The sequence below is a fragment of the Mastigoproctus giganteus genome, chromosome 7 (genome assembly GCF_048544385.1).
Source record: "Mastigoproctus giganteus isolate SK-2022 chromosome 7, ASM4854438v1, whole genome shotgun sequence".
Lineage (NCBI taxonomy): Eukaryota > Metazoa > Arthropoda > Arachnida > Uropygi > Thelyphonidae > Mastigoproctus > Mastigoproctus giganteus.
In genome coordinates, this window is record NC_143581.1 from 210833057 (window position 1) to 210850746 (window position 17690).

Here is a 17690-nt window from a genome sequence, read left to right on the forward strand (position 1 = left end):
GATGAAAATGTGCATTTACACCCATAAGAAATTCATATATTTTACTATTATCACATACATCCTCTTGTTAGTTCCATTATTATACACTTTAAGATATCAAAAAAAAAAAAAAAAAAAAAAAGGGTAAAAGAAAACTAGACTTAAAAAAGGTTCTAAGTTAAAATTGAAGTTGATTTTTTGTATGTGCAATGATGATAAATACACTAATATAGCAGATATACACATACACTGCATTCCCCGATATCAAGCTGTATCCCCCAATATGAACAAGGATGATAATCAAATAAGGCATTTCAGAATGTACAAATCATTGTATCATGGATGGGGTATCACAGCCAATCACTGAATTCGATTCCACTTCTCTGAACAAAACACAAGGAGGTAGTTACAGTTGGCTCAGCAGTGTAAGACTAGAAAAACATTGCCTGGTCTGATGAATCCCAGTTCCTGCTGTTTTGCACTGATGAACGGACCAGAATATGGGAACAACAGTATGGGTCCATGCAACATTCTGCTAAGTGTCAACAATGAAGGCTGGTAGTGGCAGTGTAATGGTGTGGGAAATGTTTCTGTGGTACGGAGTACAGTTTCTGCACACTGTGCACCACCGAAACTGTACTCCACTGGTATCAAGGGTGCACACTGTGCACCCTTGATACCAGTGGAGCAACATTTGAATGCCACCAGTCATCTGGAAATTGTTTCAATCCAGGTATCCTTTCATAGCTGCAGTGAATTCATGTGTAAATGGGTTCTTCCAACAGGATACCACAACATGTCACAAGGGCAGAATTGTAGAGAAGTGATTTTAGGAACATGAGAGTGAATTCAGCTTACTGCGGTAATCTCCCCAGTCACCAGATCTCAATCTAATCAAACACTTGCGATGAGGTGGAATGACTTCTGTGAGCAGAGAGCTACCACCATCCAATTTGCAATAATTGTTGGAAGGAATTGAGTCAACATGAACTAGCATCTCTGTGGCAGCATGCTTTTCACAACACCTTGACAATCCATGCCATGACAAATAGTGAGTAGATTCCTTTTGACCTCATAACAGCCTAAACTGTTATGAGGGCAAAAGGGAACCTATTCGCTATTATACAGGTGCAGCTAATAAAGAGACCACTCAGTGTACATTTCTCATGTTAAATGGAATCTAAAGGACCTAGCCAAATAAATGAATGATCAACAATCTACCTCAAAATTCACTCTTCAAAATGTTGTTTAAATTAAATCTCTTCTTGTCCTATAGTCATACATATCTGTTCTTATATATTTATCATTTTGTTTAAAGGCAGTAAAACTTTACGTGCTACAATACTAAGAAGAGGTTATTCAAATTAGGACTAGATGAGAAAGATTGCCTAACAATTTCCACACCTAAATGGAAAAAATGATTCAAAATAGTTTATCCATTATATGAACCACATTTAAACCTTGTGCGACTGTCTGTCAAGCAGAGAAGTTGATATTCAAGCACAGTTTTTGTAACTAAAGAATAGCAATGATTATGAATCTAACAGATTACATTCCCATAATACATGGTGATTCTTTAGTTGGGTCACAATTTTTTTTTTTATATATATATATATATACACACCAGAAATGAATAAATGTGAGAACTTGAAATTTGATTTATAGATGTTGAGAAAATAATCACAAAAGATGCTGAAAATGCTTTCCCTCCTCAAATAAACAAATATGCACACAGTGACACACTGTATTCTTTGCAGTATTCTCCAAAGAATACTTTGAGTAATGTCATTAACACAGTTGGTAATAATGTCCTGTAATTGCTGCTGGGTGTTTGGGTGCAAACATACTCCTTAAAAGTAACCCCCCCCACCGCAAAGGAAGAAATCTAGTAAAGACAAGCCCAGTGATCGTGGCAGCCAAACCTCCTTTAAAATTACTCAATTTGTGGAAATTGATTCCACACTAGGCATTGAAGCTCTGAATGTATGAGCGGTAGCACCTTTTGTTAAAAGGAGCCTTTCAGCACCAAGTTCCAAATACTCTTCTTTTCTGATACCTATGTCACATGAAATTCACATTTAAACTGCTTCTGCAAGAATGAACACAATGTTGATTTAAAATAACCCTCCAGAATGAAAATGATATAATAAAATTAATACTACTGTACACATATGGACACATATCTGTGCATGCTGCCTGTGGCACTGCTCTACTATATTAATGGATGCACCTATACATCAAATTTTGCATTCCTGCATCTACCATAACTAAAAAAGTGCTCTTAAGAGGTAGCCACAATTTGTCCTCTAACAACAAGCAGAATTTTTGGATTTGATTCCATACTGCATTATAAGTCATTTCCACAGCCAATTTTCAACATTTTTTTTATTTTGAAATTCTGCCTTTCTGACTTAAAAAAAATATTCCTGCATAACATCTCTCTTTCTCACTCAAACCCACACACACACACTGATGAAACATGAAAGCATTTGATTAATAGAAAAGTTCTGCTATAATGTGGAGGATAACAACAAATCTCTATATTCTTAAAATGTAAAAGCACTTTCAATCATACCTTTTACGTTTGGGCGATCGAAAATCATCATCAGTTCCATAATCTTTCACAGGTGTTGTAAGGGATGGAAGGAGAGCTCTTTGCTGTGATAAGATGAAACGAGGAGAAGAAACATCTGGACGTCGTGAAGGAAGTGGAGGACAATCACGTTTTGGTGGAGTAACCAAGAAAGAACTAAGATCATAATGTGCAATGTTATGGCTATGAATTTCTTGTATATTATCATTTCCCATAGGCATTGTTACTGGTTTATAGAAATCCGAACTACTTGTTGCAGGTACAGGTAATGCCATTATATCAGAAAAAGATATACACACAGGTAAATTATGGAAAGCACTTTCTTCTTGACACTCACTATGTCCAAAAATTACCTTCTCCACAGACGATGAACTGATAATTTCAACAGTAACCGAAGGTTTAATTACATCCAGATCACACCTCTCATTAATTAAAGATGATGATGATGATGATGAAGAATGTAAAATATTATTGGAATTACTTTCTACTTGATTCTGAGTAGCTGCACCAGTAATAATAGCCGAAACAGTAGCAAGAGAATTATTATTATTAGTAATAGCAGTAGCAGTAGTAGTATTATCTGTAGCTGCAGCAGTAATAGTAGTAGCAGTGGTAGTAACAGCAGCAATGGTGGTAGTGGCAGCTGCAAGAGTGACACAAGTAGCATCAGTAGTAACAGCAGCACTGCTTGTATTGCTATTTGTACAGCATCTACTGCCTAAATTTGCATACTGTAAGGATACTTTATTCTCTTGATACATAGCTTTCTTTTTTGTACACTTCTCTAATTGTACACTTCTCTCAGCTGAGTTCTTTGGTGGTACAGATGAATTAATAATAAAAGAACTCAAAATCTGTTTATTTTTTGGAATAGTAAAATTAGACGTACTAGCCGGTAATGAAAATGGAACTGATCTTGAAGTTTCAGAAAGCAAATCTGACTGATCTGCAGAAGTAGCAGAGGAAGTACATTGATATGGTACTAAATTTCCTGTGGTAACTGGAAAATCATTAGATGATCCCATTTCTAAAATAGGAGATTCAGCAGAAGGAACAGATGGTATAGGATGCCGAAAGACAGAAGTCACACTTGTTGAGCAAAATTTTTTTGGTGTGTTAGCACATCTATGTGATATACTAGGGGAAGCTGTAGAAATAACAGATGTTGGGAACTTAGATAAATGAGTATTTGTTTGAGAAGTATGCGATAAGTGACACTGACTAAAAGTAGTTTGTGATTTACTTAGTTTACAAGTTTGTTTTACATTGAAAGGAAGAATGGTAATAGGTTGTTTCTTCTTCTGTTCAACTTCATGGTTCAAATCACTTAAAAAATGAGTAAACTGTGAAGGAGCACTTGAAGGCATTTCTAGACAGGTATAAGGGGTATTCTTTTCAGTGTGAAAAGAAGAATTCTGGATGACTTTGCTTACTTTAGAACAACTACTTGCACCTGAGTACTGAAGCAGATTTTTTTCAGGATTGCTAACAGAAACATTCTTGGATATACAGTTCTGAGAATATACACTGCTGGAAAATTTTGATATGTCACTACTAACAGTATTAGTTCCAATTTGATATTTTTCACTCACAGACTGTGGACCTACAACATAAAGAAAAGTAGTGAAACAAAATTAAGTAATAACATGTAAGCATTAAAAATAACACAATCCTGATTTAATAATAAATCTAAATAAATATAGAATAAAATAAAATAAAATAAAATACAACATAAATTCATGAAAGCAGTGAGAAAAACTTACACGTGTCATAGCTAAGCAGAGAACAAAAAGAGCATTAAAAACAAGAATTATAACTAGTATTTATTTGTGGTTATTAAGATTATGATGTTTCCAGCTATAAAACTGGCAACATCATGCAAGGAAGTAAACTTAGATAGCAGCAACAAAAAAAAAAATATATATATACATATAAATATATAAAACTCACATCACCCTCACTCAATTTACTAATTTCTTCTGAGTATTTGCCCATTACCTCTTTATTTGGACAAACTGCCTATCTCCACAAAACCAGGCAGGAGTTCATTCCAACAGCAAATTACTCTTTCACTAAAGGCAGATTCTCTGAACATCTGTTCTGCAATTAATCTATTCTGCAATTAACCTGTTCTGCAATTCTGAATTTATGTCCCTTTGCGTATGCACCTGAGAAAGAGTAAAGATGCTCTTAACATTTAGTTTATTCAACTCTTTTTTTTTAAAGCCTATCATACCTTAATTAGGTTTCCATACAGATCCCTGCTTTCCAAACATTGTAAGAATACCCCTTTGTGCCCATAATTTATCTTGTTGTTCTTCTCTCCACCCATTGCAATAGATACACATTTCTCCTAAAATGAGGTTTCTGAATCTATATACAACATACAATATGCTTTATACAACAGAATACCATATATAATATATGTTATGTTATGTTATATATATTATTTATATATAATATAAATATTAAATTATATTACACTATATTATATTATTACATTATACAATATATAAATTATTATATATATAACCAACAAATTGGAAAACAACGAAACTTATAAAGTGGCACATACTGAACCTAGTATTGTAGCTAAAAAAGCTAATGACTATACAGAAAAAGATAAAAATCAAAAACAAAAATACAAAATTTCTGTACATCTACTGGATAACAAAATTTCATAAAATACCCACCAGATATAGATTTATTACTTCATGTAAGGATAACTATGTGGGAGCATCCAGTAAATACCTAAGACAAAATTAAAACTTATTGCAGAAAATATTAGAACATGTCAAAAACAATGAGACAATACTGGTGTATACATTCAACTTCAAAAACCTGTTCGCCAGCATATTGCATGAAAATTTTAAATTGGCACTAAAATTACTTCTATGACGAATTTCATAACAGCCTAGATCAGGGGTGGTGAACTTATGGCACATGTGTCCGAAGGGGCTGCATACAAATTTTTGGGCATGCAGAATTCAGAGAGTCCCAAAAAAATTGAGTCAACTATTGAACAGTTTTCTTCAAGGTTTGCCAAGTTCAGAGAATTGGAAGAAACTGCAAAATTCATTAAGTTTGCAGACAGTGTAAAACTAGCCAAACTGAACCTGAAAATGTTTCAGTGGCTCGACCTGGATGATTTTGAGATAAAATTGATTGATTTTCAGAGCAGCTCAATTTGGAGGCAAAAATGTATCGACATCAGAGCTGATTTATAAAATAATGAGAGGGAACAATTAGTGATGGGATTAGCAAAGAAAACTGCAGAAAATGAGGTATTAAAAGTTTGGAATTCCATTCCTGAAACTTTTGTCTGTTTAAAAAATCTAGCAACAGCATTACTAGCAATTTTCTCATCAACATATTCTTGAGAGTTGTTGTTCTCAGTGATGAACTTTGTTAAGTCTAGTCATAGGAATAGTCTTACTGATGAAACTATGCTGCATGCATAAGTGCAACTCTAAAAGTTACAAAGTATAAGCCTGATGGAAAGTATCTGTCATCGATGATGCAGCAACAGATGTCTCACTGATGTTTTATATTTAAAATATAAGAGAATTTATCATTTTATATTAAATCTGTTCTGTAAGCTAAATGTTACGTTTTGTTATGAATAATTTTATTTTAATACCTTTATTAAAGCATCTCTGAAATAATGTCCTTTATTTCGTTCTTTTTTTGGTTACACTTTTGTCATGTAACACATGTATGAGAAAAATAATGATACAGTAGAACATGAATTATCCAAACTAATTAGGACCAAGGTTGGTTCGGTTAATCAAATAGTTCAGATAATCAAAAATACATAAGAATACCAAGTTTTCTATGAAACAGTGTAATTTAGGCCTACAATGAAATTATTGTAAGCAAGGTATTTTTAAATATGATAGTGTATTTTGAAATATGAAGTATTATAAAAAATAATTGATTTAGGAAATGGTTTGTAAATAATAACCAAAACGTTTTGAAGAAACAATGTATATTATATTTATTTTGAACTTGCCTAACTGTTTTTCATGGTTTCAACTATAAATCACCTTTTTTTTTTTTTTTTTTTTACATAAACAGAAATAAACAAACACAAGTAATTGCACACAAATAAAAGAATAATGAATCTTGGGAAGGTTTATTTTTTAAAATATATAATCTTGAATTTTTATTTCAACCATGCAGGATCGTTTTTTTTTCACAGTGAGATCTCTCATCCTCTTTAATAGCAGATCTATATAATTTGAGTGGGCCTTCAAATGCATTAAGGGGCAGGAGTAATATTTCAGCATAACAACCAGTGCACTAAAAGTAGATACTGCAATTTGGGGGGGGGGGACGATGGTGGTTCTGATAATTGACAGTTTGGATAAACTATGTTCTACTGTACTTTGCAAAATTCCAAGTGAGGATAGTTTTTTTTTAAATAGTTAGCCAATTTTGGCATGCACCCTTAAAAAGGTTCGCCACCTCTGGTCTAGATGGTAACAAGGGATACTGGAAAGAATTTCACTGTGTACAAGTAATAACTATATTAAATTTGGAGGTAATATCTATATATAATCGAGAGGAATAGCGATGTCATTACTAATTCATGTAATTTAGAAAATTTGTATCTGCATTAATATGAAGAATTCTAGACCGTAACAGTAAAATAGTTCGATTTATAGATGACCTTATCATATCTGATTATGATAAATATGAAGTAATCACCAATGGAATGTACCCTAATGATCTGAACAGGAGGCACACACAACAGCAAGAAAGCAACATATCTTGATTTGGAAATAGAAATCAACAGCATATCACACACTACATTATATAACAAAACAGATGAATTCAAATTTAATACTATAAATCTCACAAATTGAAACTCTAATTCAAAAAAGGTGCATGCTGATGTAATAAGAACACAGATGCAGATATAACATAGGAATGCAGATGTAATATAAGAGGATTAACATAAGTAGCAGCAATAACTTGAATGGCCCAAAACAGAAACTGATCAGCAATAGTATTCCCCAAGGATACATAAAATACCATATGAGTATAGCTATTAAAACTGCCACCTGTAATTACTGCAGATACTACACTCCAGATAACATCATCCAACAAATTTGGGATTAACCAGCAATTGAATTCTTTACTCTCAAGATAGGGCTTTATATCTGACGGTACTGAACATCAATCTGTATTGCAAAATTTGCTTAAATTATGTAGAATCTTATTTATTGTCTGCACTAATTATTAAGGCAGTAAATGATAAATAAAATAAATAAATGCATATCAAAAGATACAGTGCTGATAGTAGATAACTTCTAAAGTCTACATCCACTGATTCTCATGGGTTGAAAGGTTGTTGTTGTTATTTGGTTTTTAGGAGCATTAGCAACTAAGGCCATATTGCTCTGGGATATGCGGTGGTTATTCCCTGACCTTTCTGCATTCTCCACATTTGGTGATGACCGGCTCGAATTGGAAGTTTGTAACAATGTATATATATAATCCTGACTGCTTGGGCTGTTATGCTGTAAAAAGATTATATCAGTCTGGTCAGAATAATAGCATTAATTTTAATTTAGTTTTTCCATTAAAACACCAATTATTTTGCACAATGTTTTCAATTAGATTTCAAAATTACATTTTGTTTTGAAAATTGCGTTTTTAAAATTACAGCATTGTTTGGATAAAGATTACAATTTGGGTATAGCAAAATGGTAGCATTGGTATTGCTCTGATTGGCTAATAAATAATTAAAATGATTCATGTTAATTAGTGCAAGGGGTAGTACAGTCATCTGCATAAAAGGGTAAAGTTCAAACTTTCACTTTTTTATTGCTATGAACTGTTGGTGTCGGGTTCTGAATAAATGGTGTAAATATAAATGTAAATTTGTTTTAATTTAGCTTAATATGCATATACATAAGGCTTTGTTTCCTTACTCCAGTTTACTGTAGTACAGATATAAATTATACAGATTATAAAAACTGGCTATATAGTAGCTCAAAATTCAACATTTAAATTCATAATAATTAACAGCAGTAATTTTTATAAGAATGAGTAAAACTGGATAAGGAGAACAGAAACATATCTTATATATTTTCATTCATTTCTTTTGAATATTGATCCATTCAAAGCCCCTGATGAGTGTGGATTAATGTTCATGTAAATGAATGAACAAAAGCTTCTTATTTTCTTCTTATTATTCTCTTAAATTCTTCTAATAATTTTTTTTTCCTTCATATTATTTGCTGCTTATTATCTAATAAATCGTTCATAGTCAAAGCATAGCATCTAATTAGGCTGCCAGCAGATATATGTTAGAAAGTGAAAGCAGGACTTAATTTACATTGGTTTAGCTCAGTAACAGTAATAAAAATATAATAAAATGCATTTAACTTGGCTGTAATATATAACATATATAATACTGCTTTATACAGCAGAATAACATATTTTTGTCTTTGCTGGCAAATTTATAGTATAACATTGACAGAATGTCATGAACTATCCTAGCAGTCCATCCACCTGCACTGCTTTAACAAATAACTTCATATCAGCTTGTATAATCACATCTAAGTTGTTTTCATTATTAACTACTTTGAGACCATTAGATTGTTCCTACCTAAACAGCACATTATTTAAAGATTAACACTATCCAAATGCAAGACCTTGCCATCACTAATGTTATATACCAATTTCATTTTGCAGCTCATCCTGAATCTTGTTGAAGTAGGAAACCCTGATTATTGTCATAAAATATCCTCCTACCTTTGTAAAATCAATAAACTTAGGCCTTAAATCTGAAATATATACATTAATGCCATTAATAAATATCAAAATACTCATAACATTAATCCATGAGAAGTAGAGAGTTATAAACAGGTAGTGCCCATATCTATCATGACACTGTATCATCTGGAAATTTAGACATTAAGCTTGATATGCCTTATAGATATCATTAATAAATATTGAAAACAATAAAGAATCAAGCACTGAATCAAGAGGAATTCCATTAATAACATTAGTCCAAGAAGGGCAGTACCCATTTATAAACACCCTTTCTCCCTCTCTCTACTACTCAACCATCCCTTTTTTCCATAGCAGTAACTTGCCCCTAATGCTATAGTGCTGTAATCTGTACAGCAGTTATTAATGTGGAACAGTATCAAAAGCTTTTTGAAATCAAAGTATATGACAACAAAAATATTTTTTTGCATCCAATTTATTTGTTACTCGTAGTGGCTAACAGATTGGTCAGACAAGAACTCCTCTTAACAAATCCATGTTGTGACTGTCATATAACTGCATTCCTATCAAAATAATCCTGCATTATGTCTTTGATCACCAACTTCATTATTTTCCTGAAACAGAAATCAAGCATATAGGTCTGTAATTGCTTGCTTCACCCTTTCATTCCTCTTTGCAAATGGGAGAACAAATTTGCATATCTCCAATCTATAGGGACATACCCTGAATTCAAGGATGCTCTTAAAATTATGGCCAAAAGTTTGCTTACACCTTTTGCTGCTTCTTTTAATATAAATGGTTAGATTCTATGCCTCATTTAATTTTAGATTCAACAATTTCTCTTACATGTTTCTTTCATTTACCACAAAATTAATTAGCTCTCAGTTATAATTTGGTATATTCTACTATCTCCATTTCCAAAACCATAATACATAAACAGCTAATAAATTTAAGGAAGGTTTGACAAGTTACTGGAAAGCATGGACAAATGAAGGAGGGGGGGGGGTTATCTGTTTGTTTTTGTTTGGCTGGTGCTGTATAAGCTTTGTATCCCAACCCTAATAAAAGGCATGTATAGTTTATTTTGGTCCACATCTCCGTCAACACAGTACTCAATTCAATTAGTGATTTTGAGTGTGCTGGCCCAGCCCAAAACCAACATTCAAGTTCATTATAACAGCATTCAATGGAGTTACTGTCAGAGCTTTGGGCAGGACAGTGAAATTTCTGCAAACCCATGTCTTCAAAACAAGTTATTACAGGCTGTGCAGTATAGCATGATGTACTGTGCCATGATGCTGAAACAGAAAAAAATAAATACTACTGCCACCATGTGAAATTGTCCATAATGTAATATATGGCATTTATTTCTCCAGGAACAATGATCAATGGCCCAAGTGCAAACCATGAGAAAAAACCCAAAATGGTACCAGCACCTTTGTAAAACTTCACAACCTGAACAGCACATTATGGTAAATAATATTCTCTGGTCATCCACTAGACCCAAACATGCCATAAAATCAGAAAACTATGTAAGGTAACTCATCACACCATAACATAGCTTTCCAACATCCCTGGGACCAATTATGATGGGTCAAAACTGTGTGTTATGTGCTATGATGCTTATTTTGTGTGCAGTTGTTCCATAAAATCCAATGGCATGCAGCTCCATGTGTATTATCCTTGTACTAATATCAGTTCCTACCACTTCCCTGAACTTCTGATTAACAGCATGAGTGCTCTTCAATCTCTTTCTGTCAATTTCTGTGCTCTACTGGAACATTTCCCAGTTGTAGAAGTTTGTTTGTTATTTGGTTTTTAAGAGCATTAGCAACTAAGGCCATATTGCTCCTGGGATATGCGGTGGTCATTCCCTGACCTTTCTGCATCCTCTGTATTAGGTGGGCACGGGCTCGAACCCCGGTCTAATCAAGAAGCATGTGCTACGCACTGCTGTTCCTGCCCACCTGGCTATGGAGGCACCCCAGTTGTAGTAGCACCATAATATTTCCATTTGGATAATACATCAGCCACTGTTGACTGACTAAATACGGAGGATGCGGAAAGGTCAGGAAATGACCACCGCATATCCCCAGAGCAACATGGCCTTAGTTGCTAATGCTCCTAAAAACCAAATAACAACAACTGTTGACTGATGTTGCAGTTTTTCTGCAATGGCACAAACAGAATGATTACTAATGTGGCATCCTATGATGATGATTCCCTATTTAAAATTACTAAGCTTTGATGATTCCCTATTTAAAATTACTAAAATTTTGACCCATCTACTGTATTTCATCAATCTGCTTACTTCAAGAATTAACACAGCTGCCTTTATACCTTTTCTGACAGATGGATAGCAGGTATAGTTTGTTTTTCTCCATCTGAATTAAAAGTTCTTCTAGTCTCAGACAGGATTTGAATCCAGAATGCTCCTAGTGAGCGAAGGCATGGTAGGAACTAATTCATTAAGATATATATAAGGTTACAGTTTGAAGAAAAAATTCCTAAGATAAAATAGAGATGAGTTCTGATCTAAGCAGAAAATTTGAAGAGTAACAGAACAATAAGGGAGCATAATTTATATGCAAGAATATATTCATACATTTGTGAGCATGCTTTATTCTCAGATGAAATGTTTATACATATTTCTATTCATTTATCCTTCTAAATAAATCCTGAAACATCTGATCATAAATCAAGAATATATTTGCATTTATAATGCTGTGGACCTTTTAAATATTGAAATACAAATAAAAGCTACCCGTATTCACTGTTACATCAAGATACACCAAAAAAGATGTTCTCACTAATTTCAAGTTTCTCATTCATCTCTTAAAGGTGATTCTGATTCTTAAAATGATTCCTGACCGAAAATGTTAGACATTTGGAGTTCTTACTTACTTTTGTTCAGTAATAAAATCTGGATTAATATTTAATTTCAGTAAAATTCTTTACTGAAATTAAATACTAATCTAGATTTATGAGAAGACAGTAGCAACTATTTAAATCCAGCTATACAGTCCAGCTCAGCTGACTGTATAGTCATTAGCTGGACAACGTACAGTGGACAGAGGATGTCCACTGTACACTTATTAGGGTCCACTTATTAGGGAACAAACTGCAAGAAATTTTGCTAAGCACTAAGAAACACTTTCTAGTGGACATAAACATTAATTTCTTATTTTAAATAATCTTCTTTTACTATATCTCACAATACTTTTTTGTATAAAGAAAATTCTGAAGAATTTATCAAGAAATTCAAAAAGCAAACCTACTTTGTCAAAATATTTTTGCAAAAAGATATATCTCAATTAACTGTTAGGTTTTATGCTTTAAAGGTTAATTATATCATAATCATGTTTAATTGCTAAAAGTTTCCAAGTCTACCTGAAGCATGGTTAATATCTCTCACAGGAACCTCATGGTTAATATCTCTCATAGGAATCTCAATCACAGATGAACTAGCAGATAAGGAAGAAGAAGAAGAATAAGAAGAAGAAACGGCAGCAGTAGTCAAAACATTAGCTGGTTGAGTAGGCATAGTGGACATCCTCGTAGAATTTATAGATCGTCCAACCGCTGTATAGTGGTTTAGCATTGCCACTAGTGATCTTGCATGGGAATGGTGATATCTTGGCTGTCTATTAGTGCAGCTGACATTAATCTGTAAAATACTTCAGTATGTCACTTTTGGAAGGAGATATTATATCAAAAAGCTGTATTTCATTAAAACAAATTAAAATTAAAAAATAAATAATTTAAGTAATCTTGAACATAACTTTTTTTTTTTTTATTTCAAATGGATATCATCAATGAATGGGCCAAATTCTTTTATCTTTCCCTATTTTGCAACTGTGATCTGGGAGGGGGGGAGAGAGAATTATCATGCCACTATACTGCAATGATCTCGTAAATATATATAAAAAAAGGGAAAACGGGTTTCATATTTAGGCAAAGTATACATATATACAAATTGTCCTGTGTACAAATGTATATAAGTATGTATCCATTTTTAGCTATGCATATTATGCAGGTAAGTTAGGCGAAAGGGGGATACATATACAAAAAATAAAAAATACTAGCTAAAGGATCAGATACCTCTTGTAAAAGTGATTTCTGATCTTTTTCAATGCATACAAGAACATGAAGCATACCATATGGTGGCTGCCCATACTTTCTGGCAGTAACTCATAAAAAGAAGCCAATGAAGTGGTTAAATAAAGGAAAGAAAGATAGAATTTTACTATATCTTTAGAGGATTAACTGTGCCATACAATCATCCCAAAGGTGTAATCTAAAAGCAATAAACAAAAAAAAAGGGCATTCAAATGGAGCAACTCCTGCATATCAAGATGACTGCAGAGTAGCTGTTTCTAACCTATGATAGTTGCACCACTGGTAGTGATGACATTTTGTTAATTGATACATGGGAAACTGGCAATTAGTATTAACATAAGTAGCATTATTATTACCAATGTGGTATTAGCATTATCGAAAAAAAAAAAAAAAACGACCCACATCATCTGCCCATCCCTGATAATCATCCACTCCACATCATATGGCAGTTGGTTCCAACGATCATAACCATACTTTTCCAGTTTAAATTTGTTGTCTTATATGCATGTCATCCAAGAAAGAGTAATGATGCCATTAGTATTTAGTTTACTTAATCCATTTAAAGCCTTAGACAGTTCAATCAGGTCTCCTTGTAGTATCGTATATCTACAATTTGCAGAACACGTCTCTTTGGTAAAGGTACCCTTTTGTGTCTCTGACTAGTCTTGTTGCTCTTCTCTGCACCCATTCCAACAGATCCACATCCTTTCTAAAATGAAGTTTCCAGACCCATATCAGTACTCAAGGGGAAGCCCAACCATTGTCTAATACAATATAATAATTGCCTGTGTCCTTGCTGACAAAATTCCTGTATATCACTGACAGAACCACACAAGCCATCCTAGCTATTTGCACAGCTCAGAGAACTTTGTCAGACTGTACAATCACTCCTAGATCTTTCTTACCTAGTGCAGTACCACTCAATTGGTATATTATTCAACGATTACTGATACCCATATGCAATACCTTGCATTCATCAGCGTTAAATCTCAATTGCACTTCTCAGTCCATCTGCATAATTTTTTCGGATCTTGTTGCAACAGCATATCCTGCATTGCTGTCATTAACCACCCTACTAGCCTTTTCACCTGCAAACTCAGATATTGATATACCATTGTCAATATTAATAAATATTGAAAACAGTAAAGAGTAATAAATATTGAAAACTTAAGGGACTCCAGTAATAACATTAGTGGTGAAGAGCAGTGGCCATTAATAATTGCTCTCTATCTCTCCTACCATTCAACCAACCCTTTATCCATGGCAATAATTTGCACCTAATACTACATTGTTCTAATACGTACAGCAATCGTTCATGCGGAACAATATCAAAAGCTTTACTAAAATATAAGTATATGGTGTCAATATTGTTTTTTTTTCATCCAGCTCCTTTGTTCCAGTGCCACAGCAGCTAATCAGATTTGTCAGATGAGATCTCCCCTTAAATCCATGCTGTGATTGTTGTATATAAAATGCAGCTCACAGGCCTCATTTTTCTCATCACTGGTTTATAATGTTTTGAGTGTCTTTGAAGATATGTGATTTTTCAGCAGGAAAAAAACTTAGTAGAGTGGACTATGGTAATGCTTTACAAGTTATCAAGATCAGATACTGAATAATATCAGTACAATTACAGGCAGTCTATGGCTTAAGGAAATCCAAAGCAATGGTGTGTGTATTAGGGGAAGATAGTACTTTCTGTAGCCCACTGTATTAAAAAATTGTGTATACTGTCACATACGCGGCTATCTAAAATTGTTATCACATCACTTAAAGAACCTTACAACCTTACTACAAAGTAAAGGTTAGCAGAGAAAAAAAATATGTCCTTTCCTAATTCACAGAAACATGGGCTCAGTTCTAATCTCACTGAAACCCACTTCTAAATCCAACCAATCCAACTTGCACGAGGCTGTCACTTTTGACATCACTAATGACCTTAAACAAGATATTTATTTACGTCTTGTTTATTTATTTGGAATACCAGACAATTCTAATCAACTTGAAATATTTTTTATCTTTTCCTCAACAACAACTCTACAAAGTACACAGTTAATATTACATATTATGAAAGTACCTCTTCACAATCTGGTGCTGACTGTTTTTGTATGGAGTTTCTTTCTCATAGCTATTCCTCACTCTTGTGTTGTTGTTTAGAACTACAGTACCGACACATTTTCAAATACTCGTACATCAACAGGCGTCCAAATGTTTGTTGCGTCAGCAATTCTATCACAGTTTGAGATCACCATTAAGAGAAAAATGCATTTTATATTTTTACTGAAGTCTTTTGAAGATTTTATAAACTTTATTGTAGCTCCCCCCCCCCATGAGCACCTTTGGCTATATGCCTTGTCTACAGATATTCCCATGGCCAGTATTCTTCTGCACTGGCATCTGTAATTTCCAGCTCTTTCTTCCAAAATCTGTCCAAGTACATTTATCAGCTAGTCAATAATCTTTTATAGTTCAAATTGAAACTCACCAAATTAACTTTTCTTTCCTTCTCCTTCATTTATTTACATTTCCTGAAAATTACACATTGTAAAATTTCAAATTTAACTCACTTGGTTTCTTTGTTCTTTGACTTTGAAATCCAGCCACAATACTTGAGTACTATTAGGTTTTTATAGAATTTCATGTTTCGTGTTTGAGCTCACCATTAAGGAAAGGAATTATATTTTTGAAGTTTTCTGGAACCTCTTCATATGAATTTTGTAAGCTTGATGTTTTCTGGATTTGTTTTATAAGTGCTGTTTAGAACTATAGTACTCTTCCAGGTTGCTATTATGCTAATCTAATCCTCTCCCATGAGTTATTCAGGACTTTTCAACCACAACAACCCATGAACACTCACTTCTACAGATAAAATATAAATACACTTGAATCGACAATATTTGTGCAATTTTAAAGTTAATTAAGTCTATTTCTTACCAGAAGGCAAACTCGGCATATATCGTAAAACAGTTACATAACTGTAAAATGTGATAACATAATGCATATATTATACAAAGACTTATCCATTTATCCCTCCCAAACGATGCAGGTGTGTGAGCCTCTATCATATTACCGAGAGCCATCATCATATTATAGTATAAGTCACAGGTTGCTGTCATTATACCTCCCCCCCCCATCACAAGTTATTCTGGACTTATCGGCCACAATGGCATGTGAACTCCCACTTCTACAGATCAAATGTACAATATGTTTGACTCCACATTATTTATGCAACCTCAAATGGTTTATTGAGTCAACATTTCCTACCAGAAGGCACATCCAATACACTAAATTATAACTGCATTCTTGTTAACATTTTGAAACCAACTCTGGATACCTGTTATCTGCTTTGTCTTTAACAGATATCCAAAGTTAGATCTAAAATGTCAACTAGAATGCAATATTATCTAGTACATTCAGCATACCTTTTGGTAGGAAATAGGCTTACAGTTAATATATTTTGAGAAAACCATTTAATATATTTTGCGAAAAAAATAATTTGAATTTTTTTGTCATGTTAATCTGAAACAATGTTTTTATAATAATCATCACTATTAGTACAATGATGTAACAAAAAATGTTTGCATTTGCATTTAAATGTTTCTTATACACCGATGAGCCAAAGCATTATGACTACCTGATATGATGTTGGTCCTCCATGTGCAGCCAAAACAGCTTGTACCTGGCAAGGCACGGATGCTACAAGAGTTCTAAATGTGTCTTGTGGTATCTGGTACCAACACGTACTCAGCAGATCCTTTAACTCCTGTAAGGTTCATGGTTGAGACGCCGCAGATCCGAGTTGATGTTCCAACACAAACCACAGATGCTCGATGGGATTGATGTCTGGGGAATTTGGAGGCCAGGGCAATACTGGAAGTCTTCCTCATGTTCCGCGAACCAGTCTCGAACAATCTGGGGCAGTATGGCATGGTGCATTATCCTGCTGAAAGACTGCACCGCCAAAGGGGAAGACCGTTGCCACGAAAGGGTGTACCTGGTCAGCAATGATGTTTAGGTAGGTGGTAGGTGTCAGAGTGCCCGGCACATGGATGACTGGACCCAGGGTATCACAGCAGAAGATCGCCTAAAGCATGACACTGCCACCACAGGCTTCTTTTCATCTCACGGTGCATCCAGGCACCATCACTTCCCCAGGTAAACGATGCACGTGTACCCGGCTGTCCACATGGTGCAACAGGAAACATGATTCATTGGACCAGACGCCCTTCTTCCAATCACTCAATGTCCAGTTTCA